This window comes from Hemiscyllium ocellatum, chromosome 7 (genome assembly GCF_020745735.1).
Source record: "Hemiscyllium ocellatum isolate sHemOce1 chromosome 7, sHemOce1.pat.X.cur, whole genome shotgun sequence".
NCBI lineage: Eukaryota > Metazoa > Chordata > Chondrichthyes > Orectolobiformes > Hemiscylliidae > Hemiscyllium > Hemiscyllium ocellatum.
Genome location: NC_083407.1, coordinates 50106239 through 50127200, shown reverse-complemented (window position 1 = coordinate 50127200; position 20962 = coordinate 50106239). Strand labels below are relative to the sequence as shown.

At 39.9% G+C, this 20962-nt stretch overlaps 1 protein-coding gene across 5 annotated transcripts in view; it reads right to left on the bottom strand.

The window, feature by feature from the left end:
- Window positions 1-20962, bottom strand: part of cobll1b (cordon-bleu WH2 repeat protein-like 1b) — a 167040-nt gene that overhangs the window by 56154 nt on the left and 89924 nt on the right. The gene's annotated exons all lie outside the window — the stretch shown is intronic.

Here is a 20962-nt window from a genome sequence, read left to right as displayed (position 1 = left end):
TTTAAGGGGGGGGGGGGGGAATACTAAACTTCTGAGCTTTGTGGCATGTGTTCAGGGTAGTTCTGCCCAGTAACAAACTTCTGATTTTTTTTCCAAGCAGAACCAGTTGTCTGGGTTCAGTACAAATAATAATAATAACGTGGTTCTTGGGAAGTGGCTAATGGTCTGTGTTTGGATAACACAGCTGCCCCATAGCACCAGGGACCTGGGTTCGATTCCAGCCCTCAGCGACTGTCTGTGCGACTTTGCACATTCTCCCTGTGTTTGCGCTGGTTTCCTCTGGGTGCTCTGCTTTCTTCCCATGATCCAAAAAGATGTGCAAGTTAGGTGGGTTGGCCACGCTAGATAGCCTACACATCCCGACCACTGTGGGCAAAGTGGATCAGCCATGGCAAATGCAGGGTCACAGGGACCGAGGACTGAGTGTGATGCTCTTCAGAGGATCAGCGTGGACTGGATGGGCCAATTAGCCTGCTTCCCCATCTATAGATTCTCTAATTTTGGGCAACTTCCCCACATTTGAATAGTGAGATGTGCTTAGACCTGAAACAGGAAACAGTCCTGGAGCAGAAGTCTGCAGGGGAAATGAATCCCAGAGTGAGGCTAGGGTGGGGAAACAGTCGCGGAGAAGCAGCTGGCATTGGGAATGAATCCTGACTGGAGGCCAGTGCAGGGCAAAAGTCCTCGAAAGTACCTTGCAGCAGCTGAGAGCTGGGACGGAGCAGAGCAGAGGCCTGGAGCAGAGCGCAGACAATTGTTGGACTCTGGTCTGGTGCAGCATGGGTCAGATCTCAGCACGAGCTGCTGCAATGTCATGTTTATTTGAATTTTTTTTAATCTGACTGTTATTGCATTCTCTAGTTGCATTCTAACGAAGCCGCGCATAATAAAAACTAATGGGGCCTATGTGAAAAGTGGGTTGGGGGCAGACAAGCAAAAGAAAATCACTCATGATCGCTCAAAAATCACCCAAAAGTCCAATGTAAAGTTTAGCATAGCCTGAGGGAAGGTTGAAATTATATTTATTTATTAACGAAACAAAATTAAACACAGTACATTTAAAAATTTGTAAATGCTGCTCAGTATATAGCACCTCTCACTGAAAGTTACTATGTCAGCAGCTGACATCGCACATGTGCAGAATGAAGCACACAAACTGATCCCCATTGCAATCGTGCAATTGCAAACCGAGGAATGCATTCTCAAAAGTACCATTCCCTAATTCTTCAGCAACATCATCCCAGAACTACCTGTATATCCTATTGCTAGCTTATTCTTTAAACACAGCAAAGTACTGTAACTACTTTTCTTTTTATTCCTCTTTTGTATCTAAGATTTGTACCTCTGTTGTACTCAAGATGTCACCAGAAGAAGAGACATTGTAAACTTTTCATTGTATTCCTGTATTTGAGTACCACGTGGCAATAAAGGATATTCTCAATATCATAAATAGGAATAGAATAAAGGCCAGATTTTCTATCCAAGGTTTAATGGTGAGACAAAATCTCAGAACGAAGTGACGTGACACCTACTTGCATGTGTTAACTTTTCATTATTCCCTAATCTTGCCTCATTTGTACGTACGTTGTTATTTTATCAGACAGTCCAGAGAAACCAGACGACAGCAATTCCAAAAATCTGACTACTCTATTTTGATGCTTGCTCCTCCATCTTGGGTAGCAGTCGCTAACATGTCAGGGCTCAATCCTTGGCTGGCTCCTTCATCCTTGGACAACATGTACCAACGTCATACACATCTTGGTACACTTGCGAATCATTTAGAATACAGTACAATACTATACTTTGGAGAACATGACACTTTTCCTTCCAATGATGCTGCCAGGCTACTCTGTACAAAAGGATATTTGATGTATCACAACCAAATGAATCTCAGGGCTCCTCGTTTGATCTTTTAGCACTTAGCTCACTTTGCACCTATTTGGATGGTCACCATCATCTCTCCCTGCCTTGCCTTGTTATTTCTCATTCTGTGCTGACAGTACTTCCGTCTTGCCTTGTCTTTCAATACAGATATAAAGCCAGGCAGCTTGCCATGTTTGCCAGTAATGATCAGTGAAGGGATGGACATGTTGCCATATGTGCTATGCCAATGTTGCATAAGCAGCTTACAGAGTGACAAAATACATGTGCTATACCTAATAGAGTCAGAGTCATACAGCATGGAACTAGATCTTTTGGCCTAACCAGTCCACACTGACCATGCTCCTAAATTAAACTAGCCCCACCCGCCCGAATTTGGCCCATATCGATCCAAACCTTATCTATTTATGCACTTATTCAAATGTCTTTTAGATGTTCTAACTGTATCTGCATCCACTACCACCTCTGGCAGTTCATTCCACTAATAAACCACTGTATAAAAAAAGCTGCCCTCAACTCCTTTTTAAAAAAAACTTTCTCCTCTCACATGAAAAGAATGCCCCCTAGTTTTAAACTTCTCCACCCAAGGAAAATACCTTTGTCATTCATCTTATCCATACTCCCTATGATTTTATAAATCTCAATAAGGTCATCCCTCATCCTCCTGCAATCCAGTGAAAAACATCTCAGCCTATTTTTATAAAAGCACAAACTTTCTATTCCCCGCAATTTTTTCTGCACCCTCTCCAGTTTCATACACACTTCCTACAACAGGGCAACTCGAACTGCACACAGTACTCCAGAAGAGACCTCATTGGTATCCTGTATAATCTCAACACGATGTCTGAACCTCTATAATGGGAGCAGACCTCAGTTTGGTTCTGGGTCCTGACAACAAGTACTCCCATCACAGTGAACACAAGATAATGTAAATGTGGCACCATAGGGCATGGTGCATACCAGAGGTGATCAGCAGAGGATTATATCAGCTAACCTGCTGGAACTCAGAGAGAAACTCTCCACAAAACTGACACAATGATTTTTTTGTAAAATTCAGCCCATCAACTGTTTCTCTCTCCACGTATGCTGTTTGAACTGCTGAATAGAGTTTTTATTTCAGATTTCAAGAGTTGTTAATTTGGTTGTACATTTTTGATCTCTGAAAAGAGATGGCTACATCAACTGTCCATCTTTCTTCAATTCCCATATGTCCCAAAGTCTCATGTTTACATGAAACAGGATCTATTTTCACATGTCATCTGATTTTAACTGACTCTGCATTGCTGTTGCACTGTTGGGAATGCATTATCAGGTGATGTTTCCACTTTAATGCCAGCAAAACCAAACCCATTCTCTTTGGTTCATTCTAGTATTTCCAAGCTTCTAAGAGTGAGGAACCTGTGCAAATGCAGATTAGATCTGTTTCAATAACACAAAATTGTACATGGCGGACTTATACCTGGGTCACTTAAAAGGATCAAATCCACCAAAGTAGATGCAAACCAGCTGTTGTGCAGCTTGAATATAGCAGATGCTCCAGCAATAATTAAAGGGCAGAGGTTCAAAATGAGTGCAAAGGATATTGCAAGAGGACAGTCATTATGCAGGCGTATAAACCATCTTTCAAGTATAAATCTTGTAAAAGATTCCTCAAATAAATAGCATTTTTAATATCAAAGTTATCATTTGTGAATTCTGTCAAATAGTAAACACAAAAAGCTAATGGGTTTTAAAAAGAAAAGATTTAAAAGATAAAAAGATTCGTGGGCGGCACGGTGGCACAGTGGTTAGCACTGCTGCCTCACAGCGCCTGTAGACCCAGGTTCAATTCCCGACTCAGGCGACTGACTGTGTGGAGTTTGCACGTTCTCCCCATGTCTGCGTGGGTTTCCTCCGGGTGCTCTGGTTTCCTCCCACAGTCCAAAGATGTGCGGGTCAGGTGAATTGGCCAAGCTAAATTGCCCGTAGTGTTAGGTAAGGGGTAAATGTATGGGTGGGTTGCGCTTCGACGGGTCGGTGTGGACTTGTTGGGCCGAAGGGCCTGTTTCCACACTGTAAGTCTAGTCTAATCTAAGTCTAATCTAATCTAAATTATATCTGAACAATTAAAGTGATGAACAGGAGACCAGCTGGTACATCAGCAGTGATTCCAACCAATACACCCTACATTAGAAAAAAAAACTATTGTTTACTCTCATTATCTCATATCTTAGTTTGCCCACAAATGCTATTAATAATCTTATGGCAATAGAAATTGAACATTAAAAGTAGACATTGTCTACATCGACTTCAGCAAAGCATTTGTCAAATTTCTGCATTGTAGACTGATTTATAAATGTAGATCACCTTGAATCCAGTGGAAGCTACCTAACTGGAGACAAAATTGGTTTGAAGGTAGGAAACAGCAGGTGGTGGCAGGTTGCTTTTCGGACTGGGGTCCTGTGATCAGCGGTGTACCACAATGATCGGTACTGGGTCCACTACTTTTCGTCATTTACATAAATCATTTGAATCTGAAATCGTGGAGGCATTGTTAGCAAGTTTGCAGATGACAAAAACAGGTGGCATAGTGGATAGTGAAGAAGATTAACTCAGACTACAATTGGACCTTGTTCAAATGGGCCAAAAGAGGCAGAAGGAGTTTCTTTGGGCATTGCTGTTTGATAAGGCAAATCAGGGCAGGGCTTATGCAATTAATGGTAGGGCCCTGGTGAGTATTTCCAAACAAAGAGTCCTGGGCGGAGGGATAGGGGGCACATACATAATTCCTTGAAAGTGGTGTCACAGGTAGACAGAGGTGGTGGTGAAAGCACACTTGCCTTCATTGGTCAGAGCACTGAGTATAGGAGTTGGGCCGTTGTTTCTCAGCTGTACACGACATTTCTGAGACCACTTTTAGAGTACTATATACAATTTGTCACCCTTCTATAGGAAGGATGTTAAACTTAAAAGGGTGCAGAAAAATTTTACAAGGATATTGTCAAGTGGAGTTAAATGGAGCGGCTGAATAGGCTAGGTTTTTTTCTCTGGAGCATCATATCCCAACAGGTGACCTTAAAGACGTTTATAAAGTCATGAGGGGCATGGACAGGGTGAATAGCCAAGATCTTTTTACTTAAGGTAGGAGAGTCAAAAACTATTGATTTAAGCTGAGCAAGGAAAGATTCAAAAAAAAAGGACCGGAGAGGTAACGTTTTCATATAGAGACGATATGAAGATTGAATGAGCTGTCAGATGAAATGGTGGAATTGGTAGAATTACAATATTTAAAAAGGATCTGGATGAATATGAGCCAAATGCTGGTAAATGGGACGAGGTCAGATTTGGAATATCTGCTTGGCTTGGACGAATTGCAAAGAAGGATCTGTTGCAGTGCTGTATGACTATTTAAAATAGTTACAGCACAGAAGATTTCGATTCAGCCCATTGTGTCAATGCTGGCTGCCTGCAAGAGCAATTTAGAGTCACTGAGTCGTTGTCATAGAGATGTACAGCACAGAAACAGACCTTTCAGTCCAACTCATCCATGTTGACCAGATATCCTAAAGTAATCTAGTCCCATTTGCTAGAACCTGGCCCATATCCCTCTAAACCATTCTGATGTACCCATCCAGATGCCTTTTAAATGCTGAAATTGTACCAGATCCCACCACTTCTGCTGGCAGCTCATTCCAAACACGCACCATCCTGTGTGAAAATGTTGCCCCTTAGGTCCCTTTTATATCTTTCCCCTCTCACCCTAAACCTATGCCCTCTAGTTCTGGACTTCCTCACCCTAGGGAAAAGATTTTGTTTATTTATCCTATCCATGCTCCTCATGATTTTACAAACCTCTATAAAGTCACCACTTAGCCTCCGACACTCCAAGGAAAACAGTCCCAACCTGTTCAGCCTCTCCCTATAACTCAAATCCTCCAATCCTGACAACATCCGTGTAATCTTTTTTGAACCATTTCAAGTTTCAGAACATCATTCTGAAAGGAAAAAGAGACCACAATTGCACACAATATTCCAAAAGTGGCCTAACCAATGTCCTGTAGAGCTGCAACACGACCTTCCAACTCCTACTCTCAATGGTCTGATCAATAAAGGAAAGCATAACAAACACTCCTTCACTATCCTATCTATCTGAGACTCTGCTTTCAAGGAACAATGAACCTGCACTCCAAGGTCTCTTTGTTCATCAACACCCCCAGGACCTTACCATTAAGTGTATAAGTCCTGCTCTGATTTGCTTTTTCAAAATGCAGCATTTCACATTTATCTAAATTAAATCTCATCCTCAGCCCATTGGCCCATTTGATAAAGATCCTCTTGCAATCTGAGGTAACCTGCTTCACAGTCAACTGCATCTCCAATTTTGGCGTCATCTGCAAATTTACTATCTATACCTCCCATGTGCACATTCTAGTCATTTATATAAATGATGAAAAGTAGTGGACCCAGCACTGATCCTTGTGGCACATCACTTGTCACAGACTTCCAGTCTGAAAAACAACCCTCCACCACCAGTCTTCTACCTTTGAGCCAGTTCTGTATCCAAATGGTAGTGTTGGACTCCTCTACCCAACTCTGTCCTTTCCCCGTCATTCTGCAAATAATTTCCCTTCAGATGTTTATCAAAATCCCATGTTAAAGCTGCAATTCAACCTCCAACTACCACTCTCTCAGGCAGCGGATTACAGATTTTAATGACTTATTACATAAAAAAGTTTTTCCTCAATTTAAGTTAATTTAATGAAATTTAAAAATACTTCAGTGCAGAATGGTCAAACACTCCATTTGCATAACAATTCTGAAATTTGCACTAATGCTTAAAGTGAGACGGGAAGGAGAAAATTTTATTCATTTTGATTACCTTAAGAGTACAGGTTGTTTATGAAGGAATGCTAGGGGTAAAGAGGTCTCTCATTGAAAATGGATATTCCTATATGTTCCTCATAAGCTGCTGGCTTTCCCTGTTGCACACGGGTGACAGCGAGGAGGGTGGGTTTGGTCCAAGTTCCTGTTGTTCTGTATTCCAGGAAAAGTATCTGTCATGAAGTGGCATTCAGAGCTGCTTTATAGCAGGAAGTCAATTGTAGGGTTGGTTAAATCAGCTAATTCTTTTGTATTCTACTCTTTTGCTTTGCAGCAGAGTTTTGATATTGAAGACTTCTCAATTTTGTGCATGTGCAGTTGTTTGCTTCATTACACTCTACCAACTGTTAAAAAGTACAATACCACAGCTGCACAGGATCTCTCTCCCACACAGTGACGAACTCCAAACAGAAGGTGCACATAGTGATGGGAATCTGACCTTTAATATTTCATCAGCCATGACCCAGGAAATGGGGCAGGTTAAGATTCAGTCAGCGAGGAGGTCCCCCTTATCATTCCAAGAGAAATGCTGATGAAGGTTCAGCCACTGATCTCAAAAAATAGTTAAAAACTTTTTTCCATTACGTCTTCTCTAAACTTACAAGTTTTTTTTTTAAAAAGTACTTAGTTTCCTAAAGGAGAAACATTGTAATGTCTCACCTTCTTCAATTGCAAATCAACACTTTGTCCTGCCCACCTCCATTGTCTGTATCTATATCTATTCATCTCTCATTAACATAATGTTTGCAATGTTATAACAAGATATATTTCATAAATGGATTTATTTAACTATTGAAACCCAAATTTTAAGCAACAACCTCTGCTAGGCATGTCCATGACTGCTTCTCTCATCTTCCAAATCGACAAAAGTGGAGTCTCAAACACCCAATCAAAAACAATAACTTTGGACAATGAACAAAACATCTGACCTTTTTACAGAGCATTCAAATATTCACTTGTCTGGATCCAACTGAATCGAGGCTAAGCACTCTGGACAATGAACTCTGCCTAATAAAGGAGTTCACCAAGCCGCAATTCAATCAAGTAAATCATAAACCTGAAATCAACGAGCTATGAACACATGGTTAATTGGCAAGAAGGATCATGCAATGACTCAACTAACACTTTGCGCTCACTTTTTTTTAAAAAAAAGCTTCTTCACCTGGATCAAAGGACAAAAGAAAATGGGTTATGGAAGAAGCAAACTCCCCAAGTGGAACATTCTCACTCTCCTGCTCTCTTTTCCCCAGCCCTTCCTCAAGCTGAAGGCCTGTTTTCTAACAATTCAAAAGTTGCAGGCAGTGTTTTTCAGAATCAAATCAGAGGCTGCTGTCTTCATTATCCACCAACTTATTTTAATTAGCTTGAAACCAAGTTACTGGTTTACAACATCCATCTATTGACTTTTGCAGAACAGCTTACTCTATCTCCCAATTTGTAGCCTACCTGTATAATTGCAAGGAATCCATGAATACACAAGTTTGGGAGAAAAGCAGCTTCTCAATTTTATTTAGATGAATATAACATATAACGAGTGCTATCATCTTTACAAGAACAGTGAAGAGTTAGAGGGTTATTCAGTGATTGGATAATTGAGGGTCAGTAAATGAACAATTGCATGTAATTTAAATCCATGACCACTGGCTAATACTCCAAAATAGTTTCTCCTGACTTATTCCAGCAAAACCCCTCAATTCGGAATATCACTCAGCTTCTCTCATTTTCACATGTCACTGAATGCCTTCATCTCTAATAACATTTTGTAAGCCTTCTCTATGCAGTTTCCAAGATCGTAATGTTCTTCCTAAAGCACAGGTGTGCAGACTTGTACAGAGTTTTGGGGCTCAGACCAACCAGAGATGAATGATGGTTGAGCACGATTTCCTTGGTTCTGCATTGTATGTACAAAGATAAGTACTGCATTTGCTTTCAAAACCACTCTATTAACTTTGTTGGCCAACTACAAAGTTTTGTGAATATATATTCACAGGTTCTACCGCTGTCAACGATACAGCCTGTGGATATACATTCACAAAACTTTACAATTTAGATTTGCAACTCCAGGGAAACTCTCATCATAAAATTACATAGCTGGGAAAGGGAAAAAAAGAGCAAGTCTTCAGGACCCGAGAATAGCTTTGGATTGGTTCCAGGTGAATGTGTCCACTTAAGGAATAATGCACGATTGTGGATGTGATTGCCAGTTTTGCAAAATTTGAATGGGGAAACTTCTGTGGAGTTTCAAGTATTTGTTGTGCTAAGACAATTCGCTTTCAGCTTTGTATTGCAGCAGGACAGTCATTAACAATGTGAAAAATTAACATTGATTGAAATGAACCAAATCACAGGAAATACAAATACCATTTTAAAAGTTATCAGTTTCTAAATGGACGAATACGAAAAACCAATTTATCATCTGATATTGTAAAGAATTCTAACACATAAAATTAATAGAATGCAGCAAATTGTAGGAAAGGAATGGAACATTTGAAGGTAAATGCTAAGTTACTGGCACCACGAACACACAATGGGCTGGATTTTACCCAAGGACTAGGAACATTAGCGTCAGGGCCAAATGGAAGCCCTGGTCCTACATTTACTGACAATAAATCCAATGGATCAATCTTTTGGGAGGCAACTCTTAAAATGTTAGCTGTCACTGTATTCACCATCATGTATGGATTTGTAGACAGGTTCTTGCTGATGGCAACCCAATCAAAAGGCCAGCAGGTCAAGGGTCTCAGTAGGCCCACAGGGAGAAGTGGCCATTGCTGAGGCAAGTTGGTTACTCAAGGTCACCTCAATGTGGAGGACGTCACTGGTTTGTAAATCAGTCATGAATTAGAGAGGATTGGAGCAGAGGAGTAGAGGGGAAACCCATGGCTGACTGACCACAGCAATTGCTGCCTTCAAACAAAAAACTTTCTTTGTGATTCTGATGGCTTCCAGCCTAATAAAAAAGGAGGAAATCTCCAACAAGGTGAAAGCCACTGTGTAAACAGCAAATGCCACCAGCACTGTCAAAATTGCCTCTAGTTCAGGCCTAAACCACAACTGATGGTTGCCTGCCTCCATGAACAGTGTAGTTGATGCACTTCCCTGGTGGTGGGACTTAGTTAGGGTGTTGTCTTATATCCCCAGTCTTCCTAGTCACCTTCTTTACTCCGAGGGACCAAAAAAATTCACATCATAAATGTTATTCATCCCACTCCTTGAAAGATTACATGAAAGTAGGCCAAAAATTAGACAGAGGATGACTTGCTGGCTGCACTGCATATAGCTATTCTAGATATTCAAGGATGAGTGCATATCAAATAAAACAACTATTATGGTTACAAAAGCGGCTCAAAAGCTTTGAATTCTGTGGCAAGTAACGCATCTCCTGACCCCTCAATTCCTAGGCACCATCTAAAAGTCAGGAGTGTGGTGGAATTTTCTTTTCTTCATTCACAAGCTACATGCATCACTGACTAGTCCAACACTTATTGACCACCACTAAATGGCCAGAGGGTAGTTAAGAGTGAACCATATTAATGTGGGTCTGGAGTCACACGTAGGCCAGACCAGGCAAATTTGCCAGTTTCCTTCCCTAAAGTTACATTTGTGAAATGCACTTCATTTGCCTGGATGGGTACAGCTCCAATAATACTCAAAAACCACAACATCATTCAGAATATGGATGAAGATGAGGAAGCAATCCCTGTCAACTACTTGTCAATATATTTTCACTCATTACCAAATGTCTCCCCAGTAATAATGCACCATATATTGAAGACTAAACTAGGCATTACCTATACATTTCACCACATCATATTCTCTGCTGTCTTTCAAATATCAGGTTCCCTACATTCAATTTCAGGATTTTCCAGAATTTTGTTTCAAAAAAAGAGTTTCCCAAATGATTCTGCGGAATCCAGATTCTGGTCTGTGTTGAGGAGTAGGGAGTGCCAGAACTAACCGAAGAGAATGAAACAAAGGCAACAAGGAGAGGGGAAAGAGTAAGCAAAGAAATACAGTATTCTCTAGCTAGACATCAGGTGACAGAGCTCAGCTATGCTGTTCCCAACAATTGAATAGCTACCAGCAAATCACTTGAGACTTACCTGTGAATTAAGGGCAATTGGCAGAGAAACAGGGGACGTACATCAGGCAATATGGAAAGAGAATTGGCAAGGGGAATAATAAGATTGTCACAACTTAACTATACAATAAGGGACTTCAAACAACTGCTAATATTGTCAAATGTGCTCAAAATATGAAACTGTAAAGTCAGAACATAGAAGTGTACTCCTTAAATGGTTCCATTTCAAATAGATCACACAATGTAAGAACAGATCTGTAACATACAATATTTCAACTAAAATCCTACAGGAACTCCATTTTCCATTTACGGAAATTTTCTAGTGAACATTCAAACCTTATACAAAAACCATATCCTTTCTACAAATATATGCACAGCACAAAGCTATCAGCAACTTATTAACTGCTTAATAAAAAAAACCTTCCTATTCATGAAATAGTTAGTAGAACCTCAGTCTGAATTCCTGAAATCAACTTGTTAATTTCCTGAGACACCAGTGCGCTGAAGGTTCTGTACAAAGCAGCATGGAATGTATCTCTCTCACCATGATTACTGCTTACAAATAAAATTATTGGAGACACAACAGCCCTTCGAAAGAGAATGTGGAATGTTTGTAGTGCATACTGATGTATACTGTTAAATATTCAAGCTATGATTATCATCTGGTGATTTTTTTTTCCTACTACAATGTTTTCCACCATCAAATATTGAGCATGTGATCTTAACCAAATGCTCAACATGTGGCCTGTGGAATGTAGGCACAGAACAGAATGCATATTCATAATCACAGCTATTAGTGCAGACCTTTCTGCACATAACCAAAACAAAGACAGCTTTATGTATTCCTTTAAATGCTGGGCCACGAAATTACTGCAAATAACAGGGGTTATACTAAGGAACATTGACCTAGTCAGGATGTTGGATTTTTTTTCCCCTTTTTAGCAGCACATTGTTTAAACGTACGAAATTCACTCAGAATTATAAATTTGAATGGAAAATGACAAATCCTTAAAGTTATCAAAGTCACAATTTCAGTTTCAGATCAGATTACTGCTGTCACATTTAAAACAGTAAAGAATCATTTTCGCAACATGTTAATTCATTGACTTCATCATCAGGAACAGTGGGACACACAGTATTAGCAAAGCTACAAGAATGTTTTTCTCATCTATGAACAATAATTTTATATATGGTTTTGTAGAAAAACTTCTATTGTTGTCTTAGAACAGTGTGACAGGAAGCAGGAAACTAAAAGAACAAAAAGCTGAAATTGCCATGGTTACTTAAAGAACTCTAACTCAATGGAATGAACCAAGAGATTTGTTGGTCACATGTAAATTAATCCGCAAACTAAACTAGATGTTAATCATAATGTGAGTATTACTCCTTTTTACAGAAAGGGGTAATTTTTATTTTAAATTAAAGAATAAAGTATTTTTTGATAATGTAAGCTAACTGACCCTATTGAATTGACATTGGAATTGTCTGATCAAATCTTGAATGCTAAACCTAAGATCAATATCTGTGTCCCATGTTAGTAGGTAACCACCAATGAACCAGTTATTTAAAAGTGTGTTCCATAAACTTTGTTTGTCTCAAAATTAACTTTAATTCTATTCCATTTAACCACATGAACAAGTTTGCACTGAACATAAATTTGGTGCTGAAAAGGTTGTTCGGTTAATTAACATTTTGAACTGTGACCTTTATACCTGCCCTCTCACAAATTTAGAAAGAAAAGCTTTCTTCATATTAAATTGCAAAATTACAACATATTTTCCCACTAATTACCACACCCTTTCCAGTGGGAAAGGAGAATCGGCTTTTGAAAACAATCCCCAAACAAATGATGATTCAAACTACCCAGACAATGCAACTCCCAAATCTGTCCAGCTAATCAGTCTTTCCCTCTTGGCACCAGATCAAGCAGGAATTAAATAGTTGTTCATAATTTGAACTAAAATAGAAACTGACATTTTACTGCAATATAAATTTTCAAGATAGTTGTTTATTCCCATGTTATAGCCTCCTCCTATGCCCTGCACTAATACCAGCTAAAAGGCAACAACTCTCACAATACATTTTTCGTTCCCTCCAGACCTGAAGTGATTTCCCTCCATCCAACTGCAATGGAGATTTGTAATGTAACATGCAAAAAAGGCTTTAGGAGCAAATCTGCATTCTGACAGAGCTCTGTATTACAGGATTTTGGGCAATTAGTTTATACAATTATATAAGAACAAAAACAAATGCAAAAACTAAAGAATATTAAACTAGCTTTTGTAAAGTTTGTAACAAAATTTGTGGAAATCATCAACAATTCAAATATATATAAACCTGAAGAATTTCTGCTCCAGGTCAACACAGAATTATGAGGTGGTGATGATCCAGTGGTATCATTGCTATACTGTTAATCCAAAGACCCAGGTAATATTCTGAGGACCTGGGTTCAAATCCTGCCATACCACATGATGGATAAAATTGCACATTATGAGAATGATGACGGCCATTGTCAATTGTCAGAAATACAATTCGCCCATGGGGTGGCATAGTGGCTCAGTGGTTAGCTCTGTTGCCTCATAGGCCAGGGACCCAGGTTTGATTCCAGCGACTGTCAGTGTGGAGTTTGCATGTTCGCCCGGTGTATGAGTTTCTTCCAGGTGCTCCACTTTCTTCTCAGTTGTGAATTGGTCATGCTAAATTGCTCAGCCTTCTGAGAAGTGTATGTTAGGTGCATTAATCAGGGATGAATGTAGAGTAATGGGGAACGTGTTTGGGTGGGATACTTTTCGGAGGATTGGTGTGGACTTGTTGGGCCGAAGGGCCTGTTTACACACTGTCGATTCCACCGATTGTCAGTGTGAACCTTGCACGTTTGCCCCATGTTGTATGGGTTTCTTCCGGGTGCTCTGGTTTATGAAAAAAAAACACACATCTGGTTTGCTAACTGCTGTTCTTGCCTGTTTTGGCCTCCATATGATTCCAGTAAAAAATGAGGTCTGCAGATGCTGGAGATCACAGCTGCAAATGTGTTGCTGGTCAAAGCACAGCAGGCCAGGCAGCATCTCAGGAATAGAGAATTCGACGTTTCGAGCATAAGCCCTTCATCAGGAAGGGCTTCATCATTCCTGATGAAGGGCTTATGCTCGAAACGTCGAATTCTCTATTCCTGAGATCCATATGATTCCAGACCTATCCAGCAATGCCCTCATCCCACAACTGAATAAGAAAAAAGATAACAACTGGTTCATTCTATGACAGGATCCAATTCCAACTTTCCAAAGATGACACATGAGGTCACAATATTGTGTGAAACGTTCCAAAGATGCATTTACTGATGTCTCTGGTAGTTAATTACCAGAATGAAATAAGAAGAAGAATTAGAATTCCTACACTGTGGAAGCAGGTCCTTCAGCCTAACAGGTCGACACCAACCCCCTGAGGAGCATCCCACCCAGACCCACCCCCCCCATCCTTTTTATCCCTAACTAATGCACCTAATCTACACAACCCTGAACATTATTGACAATTTAGCACGGCCAATTCACCTAACCTGCACATCTTTGGATTGTGGGAGGAAATCGGAGCACCCAGAGGAAACCCACACAGACACTGGGAGAATGTAGCAACTCCACACAGACAGTCGCCCAAGGCTGGAATTGTAGCCGGGTCCCTGATGACGTGAAGTAGGAGTGCTAACAACTGAGTCACCGTGCCACCCTGAAATGAGAAGCAATAATGCTGGAATCTCCAAATTACATGCTTTATGCCCCTGTTCCATCAAGGATAATTCAGAAAGTGAAATATATCACTTTAAAATTAATCAACTCAAACTTTGTTCTCGAGTCAGTCGCTTAAGAGATTGCTTTAAAAACTCTAGCACTTTCCTTAACACAGTGAGCTGTACTTTTCTTTGGATCTATCAGACTCCTATGGAACTTTTTCCTAAAGCCACAATGAGAAGTTCTGTGTACTAGCTATGTAATTCTCAGTATGCAATATGAATGAACAAAGATGAAAGTCAATGTAGGACAGAAGAAAGGAAGATTGGACAATGTTTGAGGAAAGTATGTCTGAAAAGATATTATTCTAACCCTGTAAATTATCCAGGCTATTGAGGCAGTGTTGGTGAAAGATTGCATATTCAGAATTTGGTTTAATTAAATCATGGTGCAGCTGCTTGAGATACAAGGAAAACATATTTGTACATTCATCTTCTAAAACAGTTGTGTGTGGGGGGCTGCCATAATGGGGCAACATTCTTGAATTTTATGCACAAACATACAGTCATTGGTGGAGAAGGGGGGACAGCACAGCATTTTACAAGATGCAGCAGTCAGCTCACTGACTTATTTCTTTAAATAGTTAGGAGATTCATTTAGTTTGATTCCACAACAAGCAACAAGAACTGAACTGGCAGAAAGACTATTTCAAGTTAGAGACAGACCATTTAGGAGTGAAGTTCGGATGCACTTCCCTAACACAGACTGGTGGCCATTTTGAATTCTTGCACCTAAGACTATGGGTGTTGGGCCAATTGGCATTTTTAAAACGGAGATTGACAGCTTGGACATTGAGTATAGGAACTGGGATATCAGGTTGCGGCTGTACAAAACATTGGTGAGGCCACTTTTAGAATACTTCATACAATTCTGGTCTCCCTCCCATAAAAGAAAATGCCAATAACCTTGAGAGAATGCAGAAAAGATTTACAAGGATGTTGCCAGAACAGGAAGGGTTAAGTTATAGAGGAAGGCTGAGCCTTTTCTCCCCTGGAGCTTTGAAGGCTGAGAGGTGATCTTGTAGCGATTCAAAGTATTATGAAGGGCATGTATGGGGTGAATAGAACTATATCTTTTTGCCCCAGGGTGGTGAGTCCAAAACTAGACGGGATAGGTTTATGGTGAGACAGCAAGATTTAAAAACACCTCTGGGGTAACTTTTTCACGCAGAGGGTGGAATGAGCTGCCAGAGGAAATGGAGGATGTGGGTACAATTACAACATTAAAAACACATCTAGATGGTATATGAATAAGGAGGGTTTGGAGGGATATGGGTCAAATGTTCAAAAATGGGACTAGGTCAAATGGGTTGGATTGAAGGGTTTGTTTCCATGCTTTATAGCTCTAATGATTCTACTTTTGTTAAATAGGGGTACCAGTAAAATATAGATGAAGGTGGATAAAGTTGAGGCAGAGACTTGCATGATCTAGATTAGATTCCCTAAAGTATGGAAACTAACCCTTTGGCTCAACAAGTCCATACCGACTTACCCTATATTTACCCCTACTCTATATTTACCCCTGACTACGGGCAATTTATCATAGCCAGTTCACCTGACCACACAACTTTGGACTGTGGGAGGAAACCTCAGACCCTGCAGGAAACCCCGCAGACATAGGGAGAAGGTGCAAACTCCACACAGACAGTGGCCTGAGGCAGGAAGTGAACCCGGGTCCCTGGCGCTGTGAGGCAGCAGTGCTAACTACTGAGCCACCAGAAATTCTAAATGAGTGATACAGCAGACTCAAGGTAGTGAATGATCTTGGAGCGGGATACAATGGCTAGTTGCAAATTGCTACTATGAACTAACTCAACTTTTGAGCAGAGTAAACCAACTCATTACAACTAACCATACCATTTGAATAAACAATTCCTCACGTTAACATTCCAGTTTGTGAAAGTTGCTGTGCTGCTTTTATTTCCAGGAAAACCAAAATTACGTATGGAAAGTGTTCTTTCAAACATTCAAATAATTTTAACTATAGCAAAAAGACACAGAAAGTCAATGTTACCAAACTCAAATTACTATGTTCCATTTATAATAAAAAGAAGTTAACTTTGAAAAACATTGTTCAATGTTTTGCAAGAAGATTACTACAAAACTAATGCGTTTATCATCTTGTTTGCAGTCTTAATTCCTTGCAGGTAAGAAAGAATGCTACAATTCAAAACAAAAAATTGGAGAAACTTTTGGTGAAAGCTATTTTCCTATTTCTGGTGCTATAAGTTAACAATATACCTTAATTTTCTAACAATTCCTGAAGAAATAATCCACCTCATTGCAGCCTTTTTTTTTACAATTCAATAAGTGGATTTGCTTTCTTTCTACTCCACCTTAAAACAAGCCAATTGTTATATTGGCAAATACACCATGGCCACCAACATATTGAACAGTTGGATCACTGGGTCAAAGGATTGGCATAGATTCAATCTACAATCTACAATTTCTTATTTTAGATTTTTATCACTTACAACAAAGTGCAACAGAAAACCTGAATCAAGCTTAACTCGACTTTTCAAGTGGAGTTTATAGAGTTGACAAACTATCGATAAAGTCCAAAACTGCTCAAAAACTCACATTTTTGAAAAAGATATTCAGTCTATCTTGATTGATACCATTGCAAACAAACAGAAAATTAAAACACAGAGCTGATACTCTTTTCAAAAAACGATTACAATATGTTCACTCAAAAGGTATGGTAGTAAAAGCATTCTCACTGTCAGCACTGTTGCTTTATTCCTCAGACCCAACTTTATAACAGTTTATTTGCTGTTAATTATAACATGAGTTGCACTTGTAAAATCAGCATGGTTCCAAATCAGAAGCCAACATTTACCAAAGAAGCATTTGGCATGTGGTTGTTTATGGAATCATTGCTCCGAGAGAGAAGCCAATGATGTAGGCTGCAACTTTTTTTGCTCCACAGTCTCCACGTCTTCCACTTCAACTGGAGGTCCAGGATGGACTGTGCCAGCAGGGACACAATATCAAAAGCTCTTGGATAAGGCAGGAAGAAAGAACATACCCAATACCATTTTCATCCTGACGGCCACCTTTGAGCGTGGCTGCACCAAACTGTGTATAGACCTTCAGTATATAAATACGAAGTGTCACTATGTACTGAGGTTCTAACTGTCCCCAGTGTTGTGAAAGAAAGGACTGGCTTCATTGCCTCTGAACACTCCAAGTAGTTGGACCATTCCTTATCACCTGTCCTTCTGTAAGAAATTTGCAAAGGAAAGCACCTTTAACCACAAGTCCATCAGGAAGTGGTCAGCATGTAGAGTCCTCGAGACCCTGCAGGAAGAGGAGAATGTAGATCCTGAGAAAATCAGTAGGCAGAATGCCTGAACTTTCCAGTATGCACCAAGACATCTCTTGAATCATGGTGAGCAAGCCACTACCTGTGAGATCCTTCACGTACGCCCAGACCATCTGCACCACTGCACGCTCAAAGTGGCTGTGTGTGGTAGTGGGCAGGTTAGGTAGAGATAGTCATATATTTTTTGATGAAACATGCCTTTGCAAAAGAAGCCTTGAGAAAGATGCAGTGGGTTTTGTCAAGGTTTGTCGCAAGTAGATCCATGACACAGAACTGTGTTCTACCATCTGCTCTCCAGGATGCACACCATATAAACATTGCACCTGTAGGACCATCAACTCCAATGTTTTATGGTTTCTCTATATGCTACTGTATAGAACCAAATTGCTTTGGTGACTATACTTGTATATAAATATATTTTTATGAATAAAATATATTTTTGAAATTAAAAGAAAACTTCTCAGCCGAACATAAATGGTGGATTTGAGTTTGTGATCGAAAATCAGGCTACACAGCCTCCACCATACACTCTTGATCCCAAGTCAACTATTGGTGCAGATCATCCTTTGCTATTTACCCACAGTATTGGCCCAAGACTTCATTCACCTTTACTGGTTGCTCCTCTTTTGACACTGTTTCTACTCACCAGTTCACTACTACCACCACACTCTACTGCAATCCCATATATCATCGCATAGTCTTCAATTTTCCCAATAAAGTCACAGATGTTAGCTTTCCTCCCTTTCCCAATTCCAGTCGAGCTCCAATTTGTTGTCTTCATCTACTTGTTTATCCCAAGCCCTCAAAACTTGACATGTCTGCCCCAATTATCCTTTGCGCCATTACCTTTTACCATCCATTATACAGTGCACCTGAGATATTAAAGAAAAGTAAGCTATTGTTATATTGAGCATGAAGTACCTGGAAGATTGAACATAGCTCGCTCCCAATATCCTGATTTTAATCAGTGTCAGCAGAAAATTAAATCAAGTAATTTTCCATAAAGAAAGGAAAACATACAGATAAGTAATTCTAAGCAGTTCTTGTCTTAAACTGGAAGTTCCAGAATAAACTCTCTTTACACTTTCATTTAAGTTGGTTAATTCTAACTTTTTAAAATTCATTGATGGGACATAGGTATTGGTGATTGGGCCAACATTTATTGACAGTCTGTAGTTACCTTTACCAATGTGGTCATGAGCTGCCTTCTTGAATCACTACTGTCCATGTCTGGTAGGTACACCTCCAATGCTGTTAGGGAAAGAATTCTGGGAGCTGGACCCAGTGATAGCGAAGGAACAGAAATACATTTACAAGTCAAGATGGCAAATGGCTTGGGGGGTGGGTGGTGGCGATTTGCAGATGATGGTGTTATCATGTATCTGCTGCCCTCCTCCTTATAAATCATAGCAATCATGAGTTTGGAGTAAGGATCTTCGGTGAATTTCTGCAGTGCATCTTGTAGATAGTACACACTGCTTCTATTGCGCATCGGAAGAGGAGAGACTTGTGGATGTGGTGCCAATCAGATGAGCTACTTTGTCCTGAATTTGATTTTGTTGGAGTGTCAAGCTGCATACTCCTGTTCCTATGAGGCGGCAAAGCAACTCAGTGGTTAGCACTGCTGCCTCACAGCACCAGGAACTCTGGTTCAATTCCACCTTGGATGACTGTCTGTGTGGAGTTTGCATATTCTTCCTGTGTCTGCGCGGGTTTCTTTCGGTGGCCCGGTTTTTTCCCACAATCTAAAGATGCACAGGTTAGATGAATTGACCATGGGAAATTGCCCAGAGAGTGTTCAGGGAAGTATATGTTAGGTCATTAGTCAGTGGTAAATATAAGGTAGAGGAATGGGTCTGAGTGGGTTACTCTTCAGAGGGTCGGTGTGAACTTGTTGGGCCTATGGGCTGGTTTCCACACTGTAGGGGTTCTTTGGATTTTATTTTCTATGTTAATAGGTGTTCTCTAATAAACTGCAGTGGCCTTGATCTCTGGAAGGTGCGAAATGAAAGTGGCTTCCATTATTGCTTCAATGACCTCACTGCTGGAACTGCACAAATGTGGCTCTCTAGCGATGATGAGGTGAGGATCGTGATAATCCCAGTCGTCTCTTGGTGACACTCAGCATCAAAATGTAAATTTAATTAAGCTGACTTGGAGAATGAACTAGAGTGGTACTAATGAATATGAAGTGGAGAATAATAAAGGAGCCATTAACACAAGTGAAAGAGAAGATTGACACAAAAATATCATAGTGAAAGAAATCCAAGTCTTTACTGTTACAAATGATTACCAAGAGGCTGTACTGTCTAATATTTTAAAAAGCGCTCCAATGTCCATATGGCAAATATTAATCACTGATTTCCTGTAACAAGTTACAACTGTTAAAGGGAGTAAAGAAATGTCTGTACATGCTGTTGTAAAACAGCATCAACTTTTGTAAATTATAACCTATAGCATGCTGCCAGCAAACAGCTATTAAAATTGATTTCAGGTGCAAATTACCTCTTGCAAACTAAGTTGTATAAAATAACTAACTTTGGCCAAGAGACACAGAAATTCAAATTTCAGGGGATTTAAATGCCCAGCAGCTTGGATGAAGTAATCAAAAATATCAAGGAATCTAAGATTTTCTGAATGCTTAAAATGATTAAAAATAAATATTTAAGTGAGACAGTGGAGAAATCACTTTAAGTACTCTTACCATGACACATCCCAGGACACCAGGTCACAAAATGTTCCAATGATACAAGAATAGGTAATAGTGTAAGCAGTGTAGATGTAATTTTAGAATTCCAATGACATGGATGTAGGTTTGCTCACTGAACTGAAAGATTCTTTTCCAAATGTTTCATTACCATACTAGATAACATCTTCAGTGGACCTCATGCAAAGCAATGATGAAAATTCCTGTTTTCTATGTTTGGATTTCTTTGGGTTGGTGATGTCATTTCCTGTGATGTTATTTCCTGTAAAGTCACTTCCTGTTCCTTTTCTCAGGGGATGGTAGATGGAGTCTAACTTGATGTGTTGT